We start from the raw sequence: 20641 nt of genomic DNA on the forward strand, positions 1-20641 counted from the left end.
CAGGAAATAGAAATGCTATATCACATATATACCTTTTATTTTGAATGTTTATATTTTAGTTTGAAAAATCATTGAATAGTGAATTTTATCATGAAAGAATGATCTCCTTCAGTAATCTAAAAAAGATGGAAATCGGGGTTCCCCGGATGGCTCAGTCAGTTAAGCACCAGCTCTTGATTTCAGCTCAGGTCATGGTCTCATGATTTGTGAGTTCAAGCCCCACATTGGGCTCTGCACTGGCAGTGAAGAGCCTGCTTGAGATTCTCTCTCTCTTCTCTACCCCTTCCCTGCTCACTCTCTGTCACTGTCTCTCAAAATAAATAAATAAATACTTAAAAAATTAAAAATAATGGAAATAAAAATGAGACTTCTCCTTATATCCCTTTATATAAGCAGTGTTTTGAAGATTCAAACTAGAATCATTAAAAAATCAGAGGACTTAGTTGTTCCTTTTAGTTAATATTTTTCCTCTGGTACAGATATTAGGAGTGAGGGAAACCACATGCTTCAGTTCATATTTGTCCCCTAGTAATAGGAGATGAGATGACTTTCATCTCAGTTAAGTTAGAAGAATGAATCTGTCATATGTCACCTCATGGAAACATTTAAATGAAATGCCAGTGTTATCATTTCCACATCCCTTAATCACCATGGAGATTAAGCACGAAATGAAAAGTCTCCAGAGTTAACCAAAAACAAAGTAATATTGAGTATTTGATGTCTGGAAATGTATGGACCAAACACTTTTTTAATGTTTATTTATTTTAAGAAAGAGAGAGAGTGTGCATGCATGAGCAGGAGGGGGCAGAGAGACAGGGAGAGAGAGAGAGTCCCAAGCAAGACCCAATGTGGGACTCAAACTCATGAATTGTGAGATCATGACCTGAGATGAAATTAAAAGTCACAAGCTTTACTGACTGAGCCATCCAGGGGCCCTGGACCAATTGTATTAATTTTTTCCCTACTTATTGGTTAAAAAGTAAAGGATTTCCTAAAAAGTAAAGAATTTCCTAGTTTCACAATCCATATCAGGTATATGAGAATATAAGATAAATTAACAGTCTCCAAATACCCTTAAGTAAAATGAATGATAATAATATAATAATCAAAATAGGTAAAATAATAACATATAAAAATAATATATCTGTATTGAACACTTAATGCCAAGCGCAGTGCTAAATAGTATTCTATTTAATACCAAAAACAACCCTCTAAAGACATGTTATCCATATTCTACAAATGAAGAAAATAATCCATAGAATAAATTAATAATGTGACTGAACTCATGTAGCCAGAGAAGATAATGAAATCAATTTGATTATTCAAATCTGAGGTTTTATTTAAGGCAATAGATTGAAATGGGCTGGAATGGAATGAGGTAGCAGAAGACAGGATAGGATGGGGTGGGATAGGATAGAATAGAAAAGCTACTGTGTACCACGTTGCAAGGTTTGACTGGTAAAACTTCGTTTTCAGTTTTGAGAGAAGGAGAGAAAGAGCGAGAGGGAGAAACAGAAGCTTTGCACTGTTTCACTGCATAGTGGATTTCTCACTGGGAGATTCGATACAAAAACTAAAAATTTTGGAGCAACTACACTAAAGAATGTTCAGCCTCGCTCCAACCCCCATATTGCCATAATCCAAACAAAATAATTTTCTCATTTGGTGTGTTCCTGGTTGACTCTTGTAATATTTAAGGATCAGAAAGAATGCGTCTTCTGCAGTATTTCAGCCAAGCCCATTGGGTTACATATGGAGAAATAGAAGACCGAATAATAGATTGACACCCTAATGCAGAATGGCACAGTTAAATTAGTGGCATATTTGGGAGTAGAATATGGGTATCCTACTGCTGTTCAATGTTGTTCTTTGCTTGGTTGCTTGCTTGGTTGCTTGCTTTTTCTCCCAGGAGTTGAGGATTAAATGAATAAAGCATCAGAAATAACAAGTTGTAGGTTGTCAACTCCTACTCATTGACTAGTATATCTGTAACACACAGGGACCTCTCCTTTGCTATCAAATGACAGCAGTGACTATTTATTAAGTGCTTCTTTAGCAGATCATTGTATTTAGGTATAAGCTATGCCTTTTATTATCTTGAGCTTCTAGTATAGATGAGGGAAAAAAAGATATTTATTTATAAGTAATGTAGTAACATGTAAAGACTAGGTTAAAAAAAAAAGATTTTTCAAGTGAAAGGTACAGACCATTACATTGCTCAGAAGAGGGAGAGGGCACTGTGACTTGGGTGACAATTAAGTCAAAGAAATGTGGAAGAGACGGCATTGAGTTTTCTTAGAGACTTAAGTGTGTCAGGATATGCCAAGATTGATAAAGACCTGATCAATTCTGAAATGCTTCCTGATTTAATAGGTGAAAAATCAGGATTGTCACAAAGCAACTGAAGAATAAACTGCTCAACTGCCAAATGACTCTTTGGGGGCCTGTTGATATTATAATGTAATTTTGTGCTAGTTGTTCATAAACTATTAATTGGAGAAAAGTCTGTTTATGTAGTCATTCCAAAGAGTATTGTTAAGAAATTCAGGTGCAATGGAATATGCCAATGTTAATGGTAAATGTGAATAGTAATAATAAATTCTTTAAATTAAAATCATACCTCTTCTTTGGAGCCCACTCAGATTCTTAAAGTCAGTCCACACTGAGCTTTTTCTTTTATTTTTTTATTTTTTTTTTTTTCAACGTTTATTTATTTTTGGGACAGAGAGAGACAGAGCATGAACGGGGGAGGGGCAGAGAGAGAGGGAGACACAGAATTGGAAACAGGCTCCAGGCTCTGAGCCATCAGCCCAGAGCCCGACGCGGGGCTCGAACTCCCGGACCGCGAGATCGTGACCTGGCTGAAGTCGGACGCTTAACCGACTGCGCCACCCCGGCGCCCCTGAGCTTTTTCTTTTAAAGAAATCTCTTTAATACATAAATTGCTACATTACCCTCAGTACTTAACCAGTGTCCTGATGTTGTAAAACAAATGTTTTGTTTGTGCATCTCAGCTTCTTAGATTATAAATTTCTAGCTGGTCTTGGATTTTTCTAATCACATTCCCAGTACATGCTACATGATAAATACAGATTTGATTATTGGTTAATAGATATAGGGTATTTTTTATATATGGCTAGGAAAATACTAAATTAACTCATCAAATTCTCTTGCTTTCTTATGGTATTAACTACATGCTACCAATTACTCTACCTCTGTACTCAGTACATCCTCAACTAGTTTTTAAGGGCTTGTGATAGGTAACAAGTCTTACTTGCACTTATCTCAGTACCCTATACCAAACGTAGTGCCTATTCATAGTAGATATTAAATTAATAATTGCCAAGTGGAAATTGAATGAATTTTAAAACTAATAAGCACAATATCTATAGGAAGCCTACCACAGAATGGACACATGGAAAACTCTCAACAAACATGAAATGAATGAACGAATGAATCATGGATTCTAAGTTTTGCCACTAACTAGTTTTGTAACATGATCAAATCAGCTTCCCTTTTGGGGACTCAGTTTTTTCATCAATAATATAAGGTGTTTGGATTTGAAGGCTAGCTTTATAACTACTTTAAAAATTCTAGGAAGGTACTTCAGGACTTCCTTGAAGAATGAAGTATTTTCTTACCCAATGATATGTATTTGAAGGCCTTAGTTTATGGGGGGGGGGGGCATAAGATACTTTTTTAAAAAAAGAGCCCCATTGCTAAAATTGCTTGAATAATATTAGTGTAAATTACAGTATGGAAATTTGCCTTTTTTTTTTTTAAATTTTTTTTTCAACGTTTATTTATTTTTGGGACAGAGAGAGACAGAGCATGAACGGGGGAGGGGCAGAGAGAGGGAGACACAGAATCGGAAACAGGCTCCAGGCTCTGAGCCATCAGCCCAGAGCCCGACGCGGGGCTCGAACTCACGGACCGCGAGATCGTGACCTGGCTGAAGTCGGACGCTTAACCGACTGCGCCACCCAGGCGCCCCGGAAATTTGCCTTTTTAAACCAGTTTGAGCACATGCAATTTAAAAGTCCATCTTGCTATTATTCCAGGAGCCACATTCAAATGCATTTGATATTAATTTCATAGGAAAATTGAAGACAACATTAATAAATTGCAAAGGCATGTAACAGTTCTTTCACCACAAAAAGAGAGAAATGTATGCTCATTTGTCATGCATACAACAAGCATCAAACAGTAATAATTTTTAACAGGTTGAAATAAAATATTTCATTTTGTCTTTTCCTCACTCCATATTCTCTTGTTATTTAAGAGAGAAGCATGGTGAAAACATTTTATTGAGTTGCTTCTTTGATGAACTCTTGGGTGGTTTGGGTTTGATTCCCCCTTCCTGGAAAATTTATATTGGCAGGTTGGCAGGTAAAATCGTGTTGCTTTAATTGATCTATTGGAATGTAAAACTGGTTATTGACTGATACTTATTAGACTATAAAATCAAGATTATGGGCCTAAGAAATGCATCTGTGGCTTAGTAATAATTACAAGAATAATGGTAGTAACAATAACTAAGAGCTCTATTTATACTAGACAGTAGGCTAACTCCTTTCCATATACAGTCTAATGTATTCCTTGTGACAATCCTGTATGATAGGTTCCATTACTACTGGAGAGGGAAATGAGCACTTTTCCAAAGGTTAATACTTAGTATGTGGTAAGTCATGATTCAGTGAACTTAGAGTTTACTGGAAATGAAGATGAAAGGACACACATAGATTTCACACAAAATAGAATGAGTGCTATAGGAGAGACACATACAAAGTATCATTATCTAAGATTGTTCACCTGTCTTTTGATTCATTCATGTATTTGTACAGCTATACTCCCAGTGTTCATATATTCTCCATGTACTTTTACCCAGAATTCTAGGGCTGGCAGATCCTTGGTTCACTGCTTCCATCCATTGCCGGAATCCCTTTCTACACCATCCCTGGGATCTTGGTCACAGAACCCTGTTGCTGAGTACCTTTAGGGATAAACATGCTCCCTATAGGCAGGTGTATCTGCTGCTCAGGTTGCATAGATGGGAGTTGAGCCACACTTGGTTTCCCTGTACCTTCCAATCTTGGTTTTTCCCAGTATAGCCAGTTAACAGTTTAGGATCATCCTTTTACAACAAGCCTACCCTGTCGGAGGCCATTGTTTGGCTCCATCCCATCTCTACATGTCTTTTTTTCATAGTTAATACTGCAGTGTTTCTGTGAAGTTAAAACTACGTAATCATGTAACTTGTTTAGAAGAGTGCACAATGCATAATAAGCAATCTGTAAAGAATAGATAATAATAGGGGCGCCTGGGTGGCGCAGTCGGTTAAGCGTCCTGTCTGACTTCAGCCAGGTCACGATCTCGCGGTCCGTGAGTTCGAGCCCCGCGTCGGGCTCTGGCCTGATGGCTCAGAGCCTGGAGCCTGTTTCCGATTCTGCGTCTCCCTCTCTCTCTGCCCCTCCCCCGTTCATGCTCTGTCTCTCTCTGTCCCAAAAATAAATAAACGTTGAAAAAAAAAAATTTAAAAAAAAAAAAAAAAGAATAGATAATAATAATGCTAATAATAACATAATTGTTATTTATTGGATTAGGCATAGTTTATAGAATTCTTCCTCTCCTGGTTGGCCACATTTTGTATAGAATGATTTAGATATAGATGCCAGCTTTCCTTAAATATGTTACTGTTAATAGGACACAGGGTTTCAGGTTCACTTGTGTATATCATTAAAATGAGCCCAATAAATTAAACTCAGGTTTAATGATTGACTTAATTGGTAGGGATATTGGCAATGCCCATTCTTGCATACATAATTCCTGGGTTCTGCTTCATGGAGTCGTTATATTTAAATACCCTTTTAAAAACTTAAACCACTGCCTGGCTGTGTGATTGCCCCATAGAAAATAGCAATAATGAAAAGAATAAAAAGAGAAAGGTGGAAACTCACTTGAACAAAATAGAAGCCATTTCAAAGATACAACCCTACATAAGAATGAGGGAAGGGAAATAAATACATGTACCTAAAGCATGACCAATGATCATGCAGTTCCTCCATTCAAAGGCTTAATCTACTTTTTTTTTTTTAATTAAGCATACCAACTCTTTGTTTCTAACAGAATAAAATTGTAATAAAACAAAAAGGTTTCACTACAGACCAAAGCCAGACAGCTGCTTAAAAGATGCCAAAATGTGCAGCTCCCTGGAGCCTAAAGTCTCTTTTAAGGTTGATTATGAGTGACGCGTCCAGGCGGGGAGTCTTCCAGGAGGAAATACATCTTTGTCTGGGGTTAGGTCAAGGGCTGGACTCACAGGGCTCTAGTGAACCTTGAGGAGAAATCTCTGAGGCAGAGCCCAGACAGATGAAGTCACTAATCCTCAGAAGGGGGAGGAGAAGATAAAACCTCACCCTGGACTGATTTTCAGTCGCAAGACTTTTCTGGCAAAGGATATGCCCAAACTTGTTCTCTCCTGGTTTGCCTACTGTTCGTGGGCACCCATGCAACCCATGTGGTTCTAAAGTCTCAAGTTGAGATACAATACCAACAAACGGTAACATCAGTGGCCCCCCAGCGCCATTTAAATATCTTTTCATATTCTTGTATGTTGCTTTTGAAGGGTGGATATTCTAGGATGTGGCCTTGTAGAAAAATGTCTTTTTCAGGCTATATGAAATCTTAACATCATCTAGTCCAATCACGTCATTTTGCAGATGAGGAAACAGGCTGAGAGACAGGGGACTTGCCCAGAGTTACTCAGCTAGTCAGTAACAGACAACAGTGGAGCTTGGGGTAAGTTGTGTGGCCTCTTTGGGCCTCTCAGTGAATCTATAAATTGGAAATGAAGGATAGGTCTATGTGATTTCTCTAAAATTCCTTCTTATTGTAACATTCTACTTATGTTTAATTTTAGATTTGTAACTTCCAGTGTGATTTCCATTTTGTAATAATCAAGAGCCTCTTATAAAAATGATGATAAATATATACCTAAATGTCAGTGTTCAAGAATTTGGATGAAGGCTAAAGTCTGGTTAATAATTTTATATTATGTACAGATACTTATCTCTGTACATGGCATAGATTTGGACTAAAGATTTTGAAAGTGCACCTGGCTTTGAATATGGTTGGTAATTTACTATATTATATCCTAAGACTACAGACAACTTCTTAATTAAACTATAGGAAATGTTTCTTTATTGCTATTGCCTTATGTTGTTTTACTCATTGCTGGAAATTTCGAGTCACATCAATGAGTAGGGTTGTTCAGGAAGTCCTGCCATTATAGGATAGAAATGCCCAAGTTGGTTTGGGTTCATTGAAAACTCCATTGCTTATAAGCAATAATTGGATCTTTTTTTTTTTTTTTCCCTCTCATTTCTTCAGTATGCACAGTTTCAATAAAATGACAGCAAATCCATTATGTAATGGAAGCTATAAAAGCTTTCATCAAGAGTGTGCATGTTTACTGTCTGTTTAGGATAATCTGGGTTATGGGAGTGGCAAGGGCAAAAGATTCAAGATTAAGATCCGCCTGGCATTTCAAGTCCTTGGCTCCATGGACTTCGGCAGGGGGTTGTGAGGGTAATGGGAGGAGCAAGAAATTAATATCCTCTTTTTTTTTGTCTGTTTCCCCTAAGGTCCCCATCAGGTGCAAGTCTTTCCAAACTCTGTGGGATACTTTAAATATCCATTTTCCCCTGTTGAATATGTGGATTCAATCCATTTTTAAAGTACGATTTATAATGCAGAGAATTTTGAGGGTAGGGAGTTCATTGGTTACAGGGGAAACATGTTTACAACATTGGCATGCAAGTCAGACATTTATTACCAAGATGACATTTGACAAGTTATGCGTGATGGTGTTTACAGAGATATCAAAGGGATGAAATGGAATAATGTATATGAAAGAAATGTGTACAATCGAAAGTATGAAAAATCTTTTGTGTTTTTTTATACTGCATATTAAAGGAAATGGTCAGGTGTATAGAAAAGAGTGAGGGGTAGAGAAGGAGAGAGTGTGAGAAGAAAATATTTTACTTTTACAATCAAATCATGGCTTAGAGCAGAGACCACTATGATGCAGGTGAAATATTGCTGCTGGAATATTGGATGTCCATGCTCTTAAAATATTATGTACATTTGAGTCACTTGGGCATATTGTTAAAATGCACATTCTGATTCATTAGATCTGAGATGAGGTCTGAGAGTCTGAATTTCTAAAAAGCTTCCAGATGCTGCTGATGCTGCTGGTCCCAGCACTCTGAGTAGCAAGGTTCTATGCCATCAGAGTCATAGGTGTAACCAAAAGTCAACTAAGTATTTTACTAGAAATCAAATTGTTTACATATTTTGGGGGATTTATACATCAAGGGAATACCATCCAGCCTGGCTAATGATGTGCCTCCTCCTTGCCACACAAGAAAAGAGCCTTTAGCCCTTTCTGGTTTTATTATTAAGTGTTGGGAAAGCACTCTGCTTCTACTGGTTGGGGCTTCTGGCTGAAAGACAGTAGCAAGATAGGGGTTTTATATACAGAACAGTTAGCAATAAAGAAGATCGAGGAAACCAACGCATTACGAAGTCCGTTGACTTGCTTTTGGTTTCTTTACTGGGTTGTATCTAGTGGAGGTCATTGGGTCTTGCCATAGGAATTCTGGATATGTGATCGGTTGTCTGAAATCTCGTTTTTGCCCTGGCACATTGCATATTTACATTGTCTTATATCACTCATTTCCCTAACAGAAGTATGAACAGGGAGAAAGCACGTGAGATGTTTCCCTGTTTTTATTTTTTAAATTCAGTTCCACACACATTGACAGAGAACTAGGTTACACAGTGGTGAACTAGGCTCTGAGAGGGGGCCTGAGGATCAGGAAAGGGATCCCGGGTATTGTCAGTTCACATTTAGACATTATTCACAGGCATAATAAATAAGCAAATACAAGGCGGTTTGAATTTAAGGAAAAATATGAGCTCTGCTAAGAACACGATGAAATTTGAAAAAAAAAAAGAGGCAACAGTGCTGCTGGGGAGGGAATTCAGAAGACATTGTAAAGGAGGAAGAATTGAGATCATGGTCACTTGCACATAGAGGCCAGAAATCAATTTGAGGCAAAGTCTTTGTCATATTGTAGGTATGTAAGTGGAGAGCAAAAGCAGAGACATAGGTGAGTATAATTCAACTAACACAGTGCTAAGATTGTGTTTGGATGTCCTTCTTTGGAATTCAGGCTAAAGCCTAGAGCTTATGCGGGATTGTTGGAGGTGAGGGAAGCCAGGTCCGGTAGTGTTTTAGCTGGTGTTTCTCTCAAATTTCAGTTTTTTCCTACTGGGTGTAGTTCCCTAGAATCTGCAGGAGAAAAGATCACCTTTTATATAAACACCTCTCCTTGGCAATTGAAACACAACACTTTAGAAGATACATGAATCAGGGATGGGCAAGAGAGAAATGATTCCAAATTGCTTAAAAATATATTCCGTGGGGCACCTGGGTAGCTCAGTGGTTAAAGGACCCACTCTTGGCTCAGGTCATGATCTCGTGATTGGTGACATTGAGCCCCACGTCGGGCTCCAAGCTGACAGCGCGAAGCCTGCTAAGGATTCTCTCTGTCTCTCCTCTGTCTGCCTCTTTCTCTTTTTCTGTCTTTCTCTTTAAACATAAATAAACATTTAAAAATATATGTATATTTCCATGATTCATTGACTCATTAGGTGCTTCCTCTTTACAACTCTGACACTCAGATGTGTTAAAGATGCTCTCTGCTCTAATTTATGTGAATTTAAATTTCTCTTTAAGTGAATTTTTGCCCTGATAGTTACTTTGGAGTATTATTGGTTGATAATAAAGAGACTTTCATATCTCTTTTTTTGATACGCTGGTGCTTAGCTATTTCAAAAAAAGTGACTTTACAACCATTTTCTGAATCCTAATTGCCCTGGTTGGTGCCATTGCCTGGGTAGAATGGGGGATGTAAAGCTGGGATGTAAATCTTGGATCACTGTAGTCAATTTGGTCTGAGAATCCAGTGTAGATAGAGGGAGAAAAACCAAAGAACGTTAACCATTATCAAATCCAGGGACAAGTGTGGGGCCAGAGTCAGGAGGTGAAATGAAGTCGTAATTCAAAGGTATTCAGGCACATATCAGGAAACAGTGTGGACCAGTGCCCACTCGAGGAATTACAGTGTGAGGTGTTTGTTCTTACTGGATATTCACTTGTTGGCTGAGACTGGTTTACAGGCACAAGGAAATATTTAAAAACACCATTTCATCTTCCTTATTATCCACCTTTTGAAGATGCTCTCTCTTTTTTTTTTTTTTTTTTCAACGTTTATTTATTTTTGGGACAGAGAGAGACAGAGCATGAACGGGGGAGGGGCAGAGAGAGAGGGAGACACAGAATCGGAAACAGGCTTCCAGGCTCTGGGCTGATGGCCATCAGCCCAGAGCCTGACGCGGGGCTCGAACTCACGGACCGCGAGATCGTGACCTGGTTGAAGTCGGACGCTTAACCGACTGTGCCACCCAGGTGCCTCTGAAGATGCTCTCTTAAGAGCCCGGATGAACATGAAACTTCTGTTACAATATAAACTTCAGACTCTTCTGCATCCCAGTGGGCAAAGTGATATACCTCCCCCCAGTGTTGATTTGTTTTAAATTCATTTGAATTAATCAAAATCTAGAAAGCCATAGACAACAGAGACTCTAGGAGGCTCTAGTTTTATAAAACTCCATTTAGCTGTGGCTGCCAACAGGTCACTGCACCCTTTGTCGTTCATTCTGGCATTGCTTCCTCACCTTTGATGCCCCTGCTTGCCTGCTCAGGCCCGACTCTGGTGGTGTGGGATAGCGTTTTCATTCTTGTGGCCTCTGCTGTCAATTCCAAATTCCCAGTAATAAGCAAACTTCAAGGGCCTAGGTATTTCATACTGAGAGATGTTTTGAGAATCATCTAGCATTCACTGCCTTTGCTTTTCAGTTTAAACAACAAAGAAACAAATAATGCAAAACAAAAAACAAAATAAACAAACCCAAAACCCCAAGACATTGAAAGGAAATAAGGGGGAGGACCAAAGAGAGGGAGGTGAGAATAAGAAAAAGGGGCTGAAGAAATAAAACCAACATTTATTATGTGCTAAAATGTAGCAAGCCCTGTGCTAGGTTCTTATAATGCAATGTGCTACTTGATTTTGCCATGACCTGGTGTTAAGGTCATCATTGGGCCCACTTTACCAGAGGGTCAAATAGAGCGTAAGAGAAAGTCTATTTAGAGGTCATAGTCCTGCAGATACTCCCCCGCGGAGTGAAGGGAGAACCTGGATCTCTCCTGCTTTCTAGAACCATGCCGAAAATGGCAGATGATAGTGGCTGCAAGGAAAGTGACATCCTTTTTTGTCACAAAGTAGCTTAACTATGATATGATACGCCATTTAGATAAAAGGCAGAAGTGGGAAGAGGAAAAGTCACAGATCTGTTCCCTTCCAACCAAATTACTCTCTTCATTCATTTTGAACCTAACATATAGGGACTACTTTATGGTGGTAATAATCTTTTTACATGAACATGACCTGTCTTTTCCTTAGTCAGCAATATGCAGTCATGCTGGGTAGTCCCTGAGCTGTATAACGGTTGATATATAGTCTCTACATACTTAATATGCAGAAATTGATTTTTTAAATAAATCAAGATGACTGTTTTTTTTCCCTTCATAAGCCATGTCTAGATTTAGATGTTTCTACTAAATGGTGATCTCAGCCCTGCATGCTGATTCTTTAAGGAGCTACATATTAAGCACTTACTAAATACTAGAAACCATGTCAGGAACTGTATTGGTCAGGATTGTCTAAACTCGCTGTGATAACAGATCAACCCTGAAATCTCAGTGGATTAACACGAGTTTATTGTTTGTGCATGCTGAGTCTACTGTGGGCCTCTTTTAACCCTCAAGTGATGTGTGAGAGGGTTGGTCTGCCTCTGTCTTATGGCTTTGCCTTCTGAACATGGGGCTTCCAGATTGCTATCACAGGGAGAAGCAAGCTGGAGATAGTTCAGGGCATTCCTCTGCCTTCCTCAGAAGTGACACACTTGGGGCGCCTGGGTGGCGCAGTCGGTTAAGCGTCCGACTTCAGCCAGGTCACGATCTCGCGGTCCGTGAGTTCGAGCCCCAATCTGGGCTGATGGCTCAGAACCTGGAGCCTGTTTCCGATTCTGTGTCTCCCTCTCTCTGCCCCTCCCCCATTCATGCTCTGTCTCTCTCTGTCCCAAAAATAAATAAACGTTGAAAAAAAAATTAAAAAAGAAGTGACACACTTATATTCTATTTATAATCCATTTGTCAAAAGTCACCTGGCCCCACCTAACTCTGAGGTGTGGAGGTGGTGAGGGAGCTGGGAAATAGAATCTTCTCTGTGTCTATAAAAGAAAGAATTAACAGATCCTGGTGAGTTCTGTCAATGATGTATCACAAGTTCTGAAATAACAAAGTTTACATATTTAAAGTTAACGCCTTCTATGGAAGCTAGGGAGACATATGAGGAAAATGAGAATTCCAGGGGAATATCGAGGGCTATATTACGATTTGGCAAAGCCTATAGCTCCTTGAGCCAACAACTGATGTTTTCTTTAGAGCATTTCTTTTATCCATCTGAAATAATTGACTTAAGATTTAAAAGTTCCTTGTGTTGTGTTGTGGTGTGTGTGTGTGTGTGTGTGTGTGTGTGTGTGTGTGTGTGTTAATGCTGTCTGCTTTGTTTTCTTAAATAAAGGTCAAAATGTGTTTAGAAACTAAGCCTGGGTCTTAGACTTTCTCTTCTTGAACCTGTGGCCTTATAGCAGTTATTTCACAGAATGAAGCAAATTTTCTGTGCTGTGAGTCAGGAAGGCTGGAATGAATCTGTGCACCCTCATAGTTCTTTCTTTGTGGGGCACTTGTTCTTTATAGATGTCCCAATATTTATGACTGGCATGGCTGCATATCAAGACAGTTTTCTGGCATTCACCATAAAAATAGCAAAGAATATGCAACTGCAGAGATCTAAACCTTCAGGAAAAATAAAAATGGAAAAAAAAAGCCATAATAAGGCCATGCAGGTAAGTTTACGCTTGAGAGTATGAACATGGGTCTGGGTCAAAGAAGACGTGCTGCTAGAAAGTCTAGATGTTTTCTTTTTGTATTTAGTACATAGGTTTTTGTTAAAGCTCTTGTTCTTGTAAACAATCAGTGAAGGACTGAAAAATTGGTACCATGTCTGTTTGTAAGGAATAGAAGAATAAAATTCTGCACCATTTTTTGAAAATTCTTCTTACGGTGAAAACAATTTTCACCCTTTGTGGCTTATTTGTAAATTTAATATGTCTTATCCACAGAGTTAAGAAGTTGAGCTTTCACTGTCAAGTATTTCCTCTCAACAATTTTCTCTTTACCTTGATTTTCAACTTCTTTGACTTTAAATTATATCCATATAATGGATTTGCTTTGACATGTAGACATAGGTTATGACCTCTAAATAAATATTTTCAGTGAATTTGGAAAGCAACTACAATGGCCTCAGAAATTTTGAAGATAAATTAGAGAGAGCCAACTATGAAAATAACACAAGTAATAGTAATGATGATGAGGATAGTGATGATTATATAATGTAATGATGAACATTAATTGGGCATTCATTATGATCCAAACACTGTTTTATAAGGATATGTTCATTTAACCTACATATTTATAAGGGGCTATTATTAACTTCACTCTAAGAAAGGGCTTAGAGAGATGTTAAATAAATTCCCCAATGTCACATGACCAGAAGTTACTGGTTGACCTACTTCAAGTTAACTGAGGCTTGTCCTGCTGTAAAGTATCTCACTGGTTTCTAAATGTGTGGATAATCCACTAAACTGAAAGACAACCAAAGGAAACCTCAGCGTAAGTGTGTATGTTAACTTCATAAAGAAAGTATGTTTTTTCAAAAGTACCGTAGTCAGAAAGTTTGGAAATAGAGAGAAGGCAGGAGGAATATGTTCTGCTTTCATCCACGAGTATTCAAAGGAAGAATCTACTACCTAGTGTGGTGGCTCTTAATCAAGAGCAATTTTGTTTCCCCATCCAGAAAACATTTGACAAAACCTGAAGACGTTTATCTCCTCATGACTGGGAGAAAGGGTGCTCCTAGTATCTTGTGGATAGAAGCTAGGACTGTACTGAACATCCTTCAATGCACTGGGCAGCCATGTTGTCCAGCTTCTTGTTGACCAAAATGTCAATAGGACCAAGGTTGATCTTGTGTAAAAGTGTATTCTTATATAGGGAAACTTGTGTAATTAAGGGCTCAGTCTTTGGAGTCAGTGTACTTGATGTTCAGTTCTCACTCTACAGTTTGACTTTGGGAGTTCAGCTCTCCAAGTTTTAATTTAGTTACTTATATGCTGGAAAGAAATATTCTTACCCTAAAAGATTGTTCTGAAGATTAAATGAGAGCATGTATACACAGTGAGTAGCATAGTCCCTGGCTTTCATAGATGATCCATAATGTTAGGTGAGAAAATGATAAACTTTGGTTAAACAATCATAGTAATGTTTTTGAAACCCTCAAAGAATGCTGTCGAATAGGTACTTTAAAAGACCTCTCTCCAGATCAGACAGCTGTGTTTTAAATCTTGTTTCCTCTACTTCTTAACAGTATGACTTTGGACAAGTGCCTTAGAACTCTGTGCCTCAGTTCCCTCATCTGTAAGATGAGGGTAGTAAGTAATATGTGTCTTCTAGAGTTTCTGTCAGACTTAAAAGAGAGTATAAGTATAAAGTGCTTAGAACAGTGCCTACCACTTAGAAGCGGACAGTTATTAGCACTTATTATTCATTTACTTAATATTGTTAGATAAGACATAGCATATAAATTCATTTTCTAAGTAACTGAACCTTGAAATACCAGCCTCTTAAATATCTCTTGAAATACCTCTTGAAATACGAACACTTTGTTTTATTTTAGCAATTAGAATAATGGAAATAGCTCTAAAATTATATTTCAAAATTATTTTCTTATTTAAAAATGCATGCCAAATAATCGTGATGTTTTATGGTTAATTCAAGGCCTGTGTCATCATGCTATCATGTCTTGTAGTACATTATGGTACATGAAACTTCTAAAACCATTGAAGTAAGAAGATTTTCTTTACCCTAGCCTGCTGGATGGTTTCATTCTCTTGTCTGCTCTTAAAACATACTGGTTTTGCTTCCTTGCTATCAAGATCAGCTATCTGACCCTCATAGTCTGTACTTGCTTTTTCTAAATATCTGCATGATTATTAGTTGATCAGTATTTATTGAACATACTATATATACTATGCTCTCTAAGGTATGTTAATGACCAAAGCAAAATAATTCTTTCTTGGAGCTTACTATTTTTCAGAGGTAAACATTGAAAATGTAACACAGGTTCAACAATCATTTAGTTCCAATGTGACCTACACTATGCCTAAGAGGTATCAATTGCTATGCATAGAGGCAGAGCCCTTCAGTGTGGGCTGAAAGACAGACCAGGCCTTCAAGTGGAATTGATCACGAAGTATCAGTCTGAAAAAGGGAGTTAGCATGAGCAAGGCAAAAAGAACAAGCATTACAAGCAGATGCAATTACAGAAGGAAAGTTCCTTATTTTTGACAGGGTACGGTGTTGAATAAAGGAATTTTTAAAAGCTTGGTATGACTACAGACCAAAATGAATCAAAAGACAGAAAACAAACAAAAACAAAAACAAACAAAAAACAAACAAAAAGACAGACAAAATCCAGGTTTATGGTGGCATTGATGAGGCTCAAAGGATAGCCAGCGTCTCTATCATACAATCCTCTAAAGCACGCAAAGTTTGGCCTTATCCAGTAGGCAATGACAGGCCATTGGGAAGTTTAAGTTTGTTGTTGATATGGCAGATGTTCATGGGAAGACAGGCTTGGAAGTAGGAAAGAATGAAGGTAGAAACACCAATTTGAAACTGCTGCAGTAGTCCAGGTAGGATGTGATGAAAACAGCCCAAATTGTGTCTGGAATAGAAGCAGTCTCTGATGACTAAGACTCTCCTGAGAGAGGAGGGCTGATATTTAGTTTATGGACTTGGGAAGATTTATTTCGCAGTTTACCTTCTACGTTGTTCTTGGCTACATTCCAGAGCGTTGAGGTTGATGAATAATCAATTTCCAAAGAGTAAAAACACAAATGTGCAGCAGTAACAAAAATGAAACCATATTTGTATAATAGTTGAAAACCCTCTATTATTGCATTTAATCAGCAAATTTTCCTAATGAATGATTTTCACCCTCCTGGTTCCTACAAGACTACATTCTAAGTCGATGTACTTTATATATTGGCAGTAGGATATTTCTCCCTCAGTAAGCCATGAGGCCTGATAGGAAATTTCATTTATCCTGTCTCAGAGAAAGTTGTATGTATACATATGCAGACATTTTGCATAAGGCCTTGAATGCTGTATTTAGAAAATTGAATATTCCATTTTGAACATCTATAAAAGCTGTTCAACGGTCAACAGATGTCGATTTCTAAAATATGTGTCTAAAATAGATATAATAATTTCTTTCTCTTAGGATAATTGAGAGAATTAAATATGCTGGATTTAGTATCTAGCATCTAATACATATCTAATAAGTTAATACATTTAAAATACATTTATAATTTAAATATGATTTTAATATCACAGGTTAACTATATGGTTTATGATGAATGTGTATATATCAGGGTGCCTGGGTGCTTGGTTGGTTAAGCATCCTAGTCTTGATTTCAGCTCAGGTCATGATCTCACATCACAGTTCATGAGTTTGAGCCCCCGTATCAGGCTCTGTGCTGACAGTGTAGAGCCTGCTTGAGATTCTTGCTCTCTTTCTCTCTGCCCCTCACTTACTCTCTCTCTTTTTCTCTCTCTCAAAGATAAATAAACCTTTAAAAAAGATAAATATATACATATGTATATATGTATGTATATATGCACATATATACACTACATTTGCTATTGATGATTATAACAAAAATGGCTGTGCAATGGTATTCAAAATGATGAATAGGTGGGTTTTTTAATGTTTATTTATTTTTGAGAGAAAGAGAGAGAGACAGAGCATGAGCAGGGGAGGGGCAGAGAGAGAGAGGGAGACACAGAATCTGAAGGAGACTCCAGGTTCTGAGCTATCAGCACAGAGCCCGATGCGGGGCTCAAACTCACAAACTGTGAGATCATGATCTGATCAGATGTCTAACTGACTGAGCCACGCAGGCGCCCCTAAAATGACGAGTAGTCTTACAGCTATCCTTGGTAAAATTAGTTTTGTTTTTTTGTTTTTTGTGGGGTTTTTTTTTGGTTATTTCTGTCCTGGGAAGTTATCATGAATCAGAAGTTAAATGTTAGCTCTGAATATATGGCTTCACATGAGTTGAGATTCTGACCCAGTTTCTATATCCTGCTTTTTCTCATTTGCTTATTCATTTCTTTATTCATTATTTAAACAAATATTTACTGGATCTCTACTTGGTGCCAGCCACTATAACCTGTCTTACAGTCTGGTAGGGAACAAACATGAAAGCAAATGACTGCAATAAAATGGTGTGAACATTGTGTAATAATACATCCTTTTAAAGTAAAGAGGCATTCCGCTCTCCTACATGACATATGGTTAATTATTATGTACATATTCGTCTGTCATTAAACTAAATAGAGAAGAATGGAAATTACATAGAGGAAACATAAAGGAGCATTTCTTTCTAAGTATCTGTTTTTTATTCATTCTCTTGTCTTCATCTACCACCCACCTGCTGAAGACATCCAATGATTATCAGTAATTGCTATCACTTTCTCTTACCCCGGAATCCTATTTCCATCTGACTTTTGGCAATCTGTAGGTAGATGTTCCATAGATATCTCAAATTCATTCTGCTTAAAACAAATGCATTATGTTCCTTCCTCTCACAAAAGATTGTTTCTCCTCCTATACATCTAACCCCTGTTAAATGTATCATCTATAAAGTCATCCCGACTGAGGTTTCAGGATCCCTGTCAATGTTCAGTGGCTGCCTGTAGCCCACAGCCAATAGGTCGTCAGATGTTCCTCACCCCCTGCCAGTTTTCTTCCTCCCCCTTCTAGGGAAACACTGCACACATACCTTATGCCCCAAATTAGTAGGATAAGAAAGCAATTTGCAAGTTGCTAGGCAGCAAGAGTTGAAGAGAAAATTAAGTCAGTGACTTGGTTATTAAGTGTTACCACTGTGTTGTCTCTTTTTCTGTGAGTGGAGAATGTTTCTCTTTAACATGGAATAATAACTTTAAATTATGTTGATCTATGAACTTCAAAAACATCCTCATACACATTTCCACATTGATACACTTGCTGGATTTCTCTTCCCCTCCCATCACTGATATTTTATGCTTCCAAGGGCAGTTCCAGCTATGAATCTGAGTCCTTTGCCAATGCCCGACTGCTCAGGATCTGAATGGGAGACTCCTACTGTAGTTCATGTTTATGGAGGAGTATGTTAACCATTGCTATTAGTCACTGAAAAGAAGTGATTGACATCACAGTAATGAAAGATACCATAAGTTGGCTTTGATCATATTCTGAGTTTCATTCTGAAACTCATTCAGGCCCTGAAGTTTCATTCTGGTTTACACTCTTCTTTTTTTTTTTCTTCTGGCTTTCTTTCTTTCTTTCTTTCTCTTTCTTCCTTTTTAAATTTATTTTTTTATTTCTTAAAATTTACATCCAAATTCGTTAGCATGTAGTGCAACAATGATTTCAGGAGTAGATTCCTTAGTGCCCCTTACCCATTTAGCCCATCCCCCCCCCCACAACCCTTCCAGTAACCCTCAGTTTGTTCTCCATATTTATGAGTCTCTTCTATTTTGTCCCCCTCCCTGTTTTTGTATTATTTTTGTCTCCCTTCCCTTATGTTCATCTGTTTTGCCTCTTAAAGTCCTCATATAAGTGAAGTCATATGATTTTTGTCTTTCTCTGACTGACTAATTTCACTTAGCATAATACCCTCCAGTTCCATCCACAGAGTTGCAAAATGGCAAGGTTTCATTCTTTTTGATTGCCGAGTAATACTCCATTATATATATATCCCACATCTTCTTTATCCATTCATCCATCAATGGACATTTGGGCTCTTTCCATACTTTGGCTATTGTTGACAGTACTGCTATAAACACGGGGGTGTATGTGTCCCTTCAAAACAGCACCCCTGTATCCCTTGGATAAATGCCTAGTAGTGCAATTGCTGGGTCATAGGGTAGTTCTATTTTTAGTTTTTTAAGGAACCTCCATACTGTTTTCCAGAGTGGCTGCACGAGCTTGCATTCCCATGGTTCACACTCTTAAAGAGTGAATTCTGGGGTGCCTGGGTGACTCAGTCAGTTAAGTGTGTGACTCTTGGTTTCAGCTCAGGTCATGATCTCACGGTTCATGGGTTCAAGCTCCATGTTGGGCTCCACACTGACAGAGTGGAGTGTTCCCGGGATTCTCTCTCTCCCTCTCTGTCTGTCCCTCCCCTGCTCACCCTCTCTTTCTCTCTCTCAAGATAAATAAATACACTTAAAAATATTTAAAAAAAAGAGTCACTTCTAAATCTATACGTGTAAGTGTAAAACTGTCTGGAACATGGTAGGTCCAAAGTAAGTGGTACATCCTTCTTAACCTTGTAGTTTATCTTTGAAAAACTCAGGGAGCATCAAGTTCTCTAAACCACCCTAACCCTAGGATAATGTTAAGTCCCTAAGGAAAATACATTGGAAGAAGAAATATGACAGTTTTCTTTTTTCCTGCTTTCATTTTTTAAAAAGATTTTATTTTTAAGTAATCTTTACACCCAACGTGGGGCTCAAACTCCTAGTCCCAAGACTAAGCGTTGCATGTTTTATCAACTAAGCCAGCCAAGCACCCCCTCACTTTTCATTTTGTGTGTGTTCTTAAATACTTTTTATATCCTGGCACACATGTAGGATGGGGTTAATATTAACTATAGATTAAAAGGAAAAGTTTAAATGTCTTTAAAATGTGGGGTTTTACATGGAATAGGACACAAGGCAGAGAGGAAAAGGCTGCTTGGAGAGGAGGTGCAGATAAAGAAGACAATTATTCCTAGAAGAGGTCGAAGAAGAGAAGATTAAAATTTGCTTTGCGTATTTCTAAAGCAAATGACCTATTTATGAGCTCCCATGTGAACTGTTTTTCCTTCCTCTTTTGAAGAATTGAAACTTCCAATGTGTCTTTTTAAAATTTTTTTTAATGTTTATGTATTTTTGAGAGAGAGACAGACAGAGCACAAGCAGGGTAGGGGAAGAGAGAGACGGAGTCACAGAATCCAAAGCAGGCTCCAGGCTCTGAGCTGTCAGCACAGAGCCCAACAAGGGGCCCAAACTCATGAGCTGCGAGTTCATGGCTTGAGCCAAAGTCGGACGCCTAACCAACTGAGCCACCCAGGTGCCCCTCTAATGTGTCTTAATGTTTCACATCTTTTTTGGCCCATGCGTCCGATCTGGTGTAATAGACTAGCATTGTTAGCAAACAGTGGTGTCATTGCTGTATACATGGCTGTTGGTCCTCAGCTAAAGTGAGCTTTGCTGAGCAAATAGGTTTTGTGCAGCCAC

The 20641-nt window shown here is 38.2% G+C and overlaps 1 protein-coding gene across 14 annotated transcripts in view; it reads left to right on the forward strand.

Annotated features, from left to right (window-relative positions):
• The window catches only part of LRRC4C (leucine rich repeat containing 4C), a 1215827-nt gene that overhangs the window by 1093970 nt on the left and 101216 nt on the right, over positions 1–20641 (forward strand). For 2 of the 14 annotated variants that reach the window (XM_086677647.1, XM_086677655.1), the window contains one exon: positions 6672–6798. The exons of the other annotated variants lie outside the window; for them this stretch is intronic. The gene's annotated coding sequence lies outside the window, so the exon portion shown is untranslated. The remainder of the gene's footprint in view (positions 1–6671; positions 6799–20641) is intronic. 14 annotated transcript variants of the gene reach the window in all.

The sequence above is a fragment of the Puma concolor genome, chromosome D1, assembly GCF_028749965.1.
Source record: "Puma concolor isolate L17-30 chromosome D1, mPumCon1.1.hap2, whole genome shotgun sequence".
Lineage (NCBI taxonomy): Eukaryota > Metazoa > Chordata > Mammalia > Carnivora > Felidae > Puma > Puma concolor.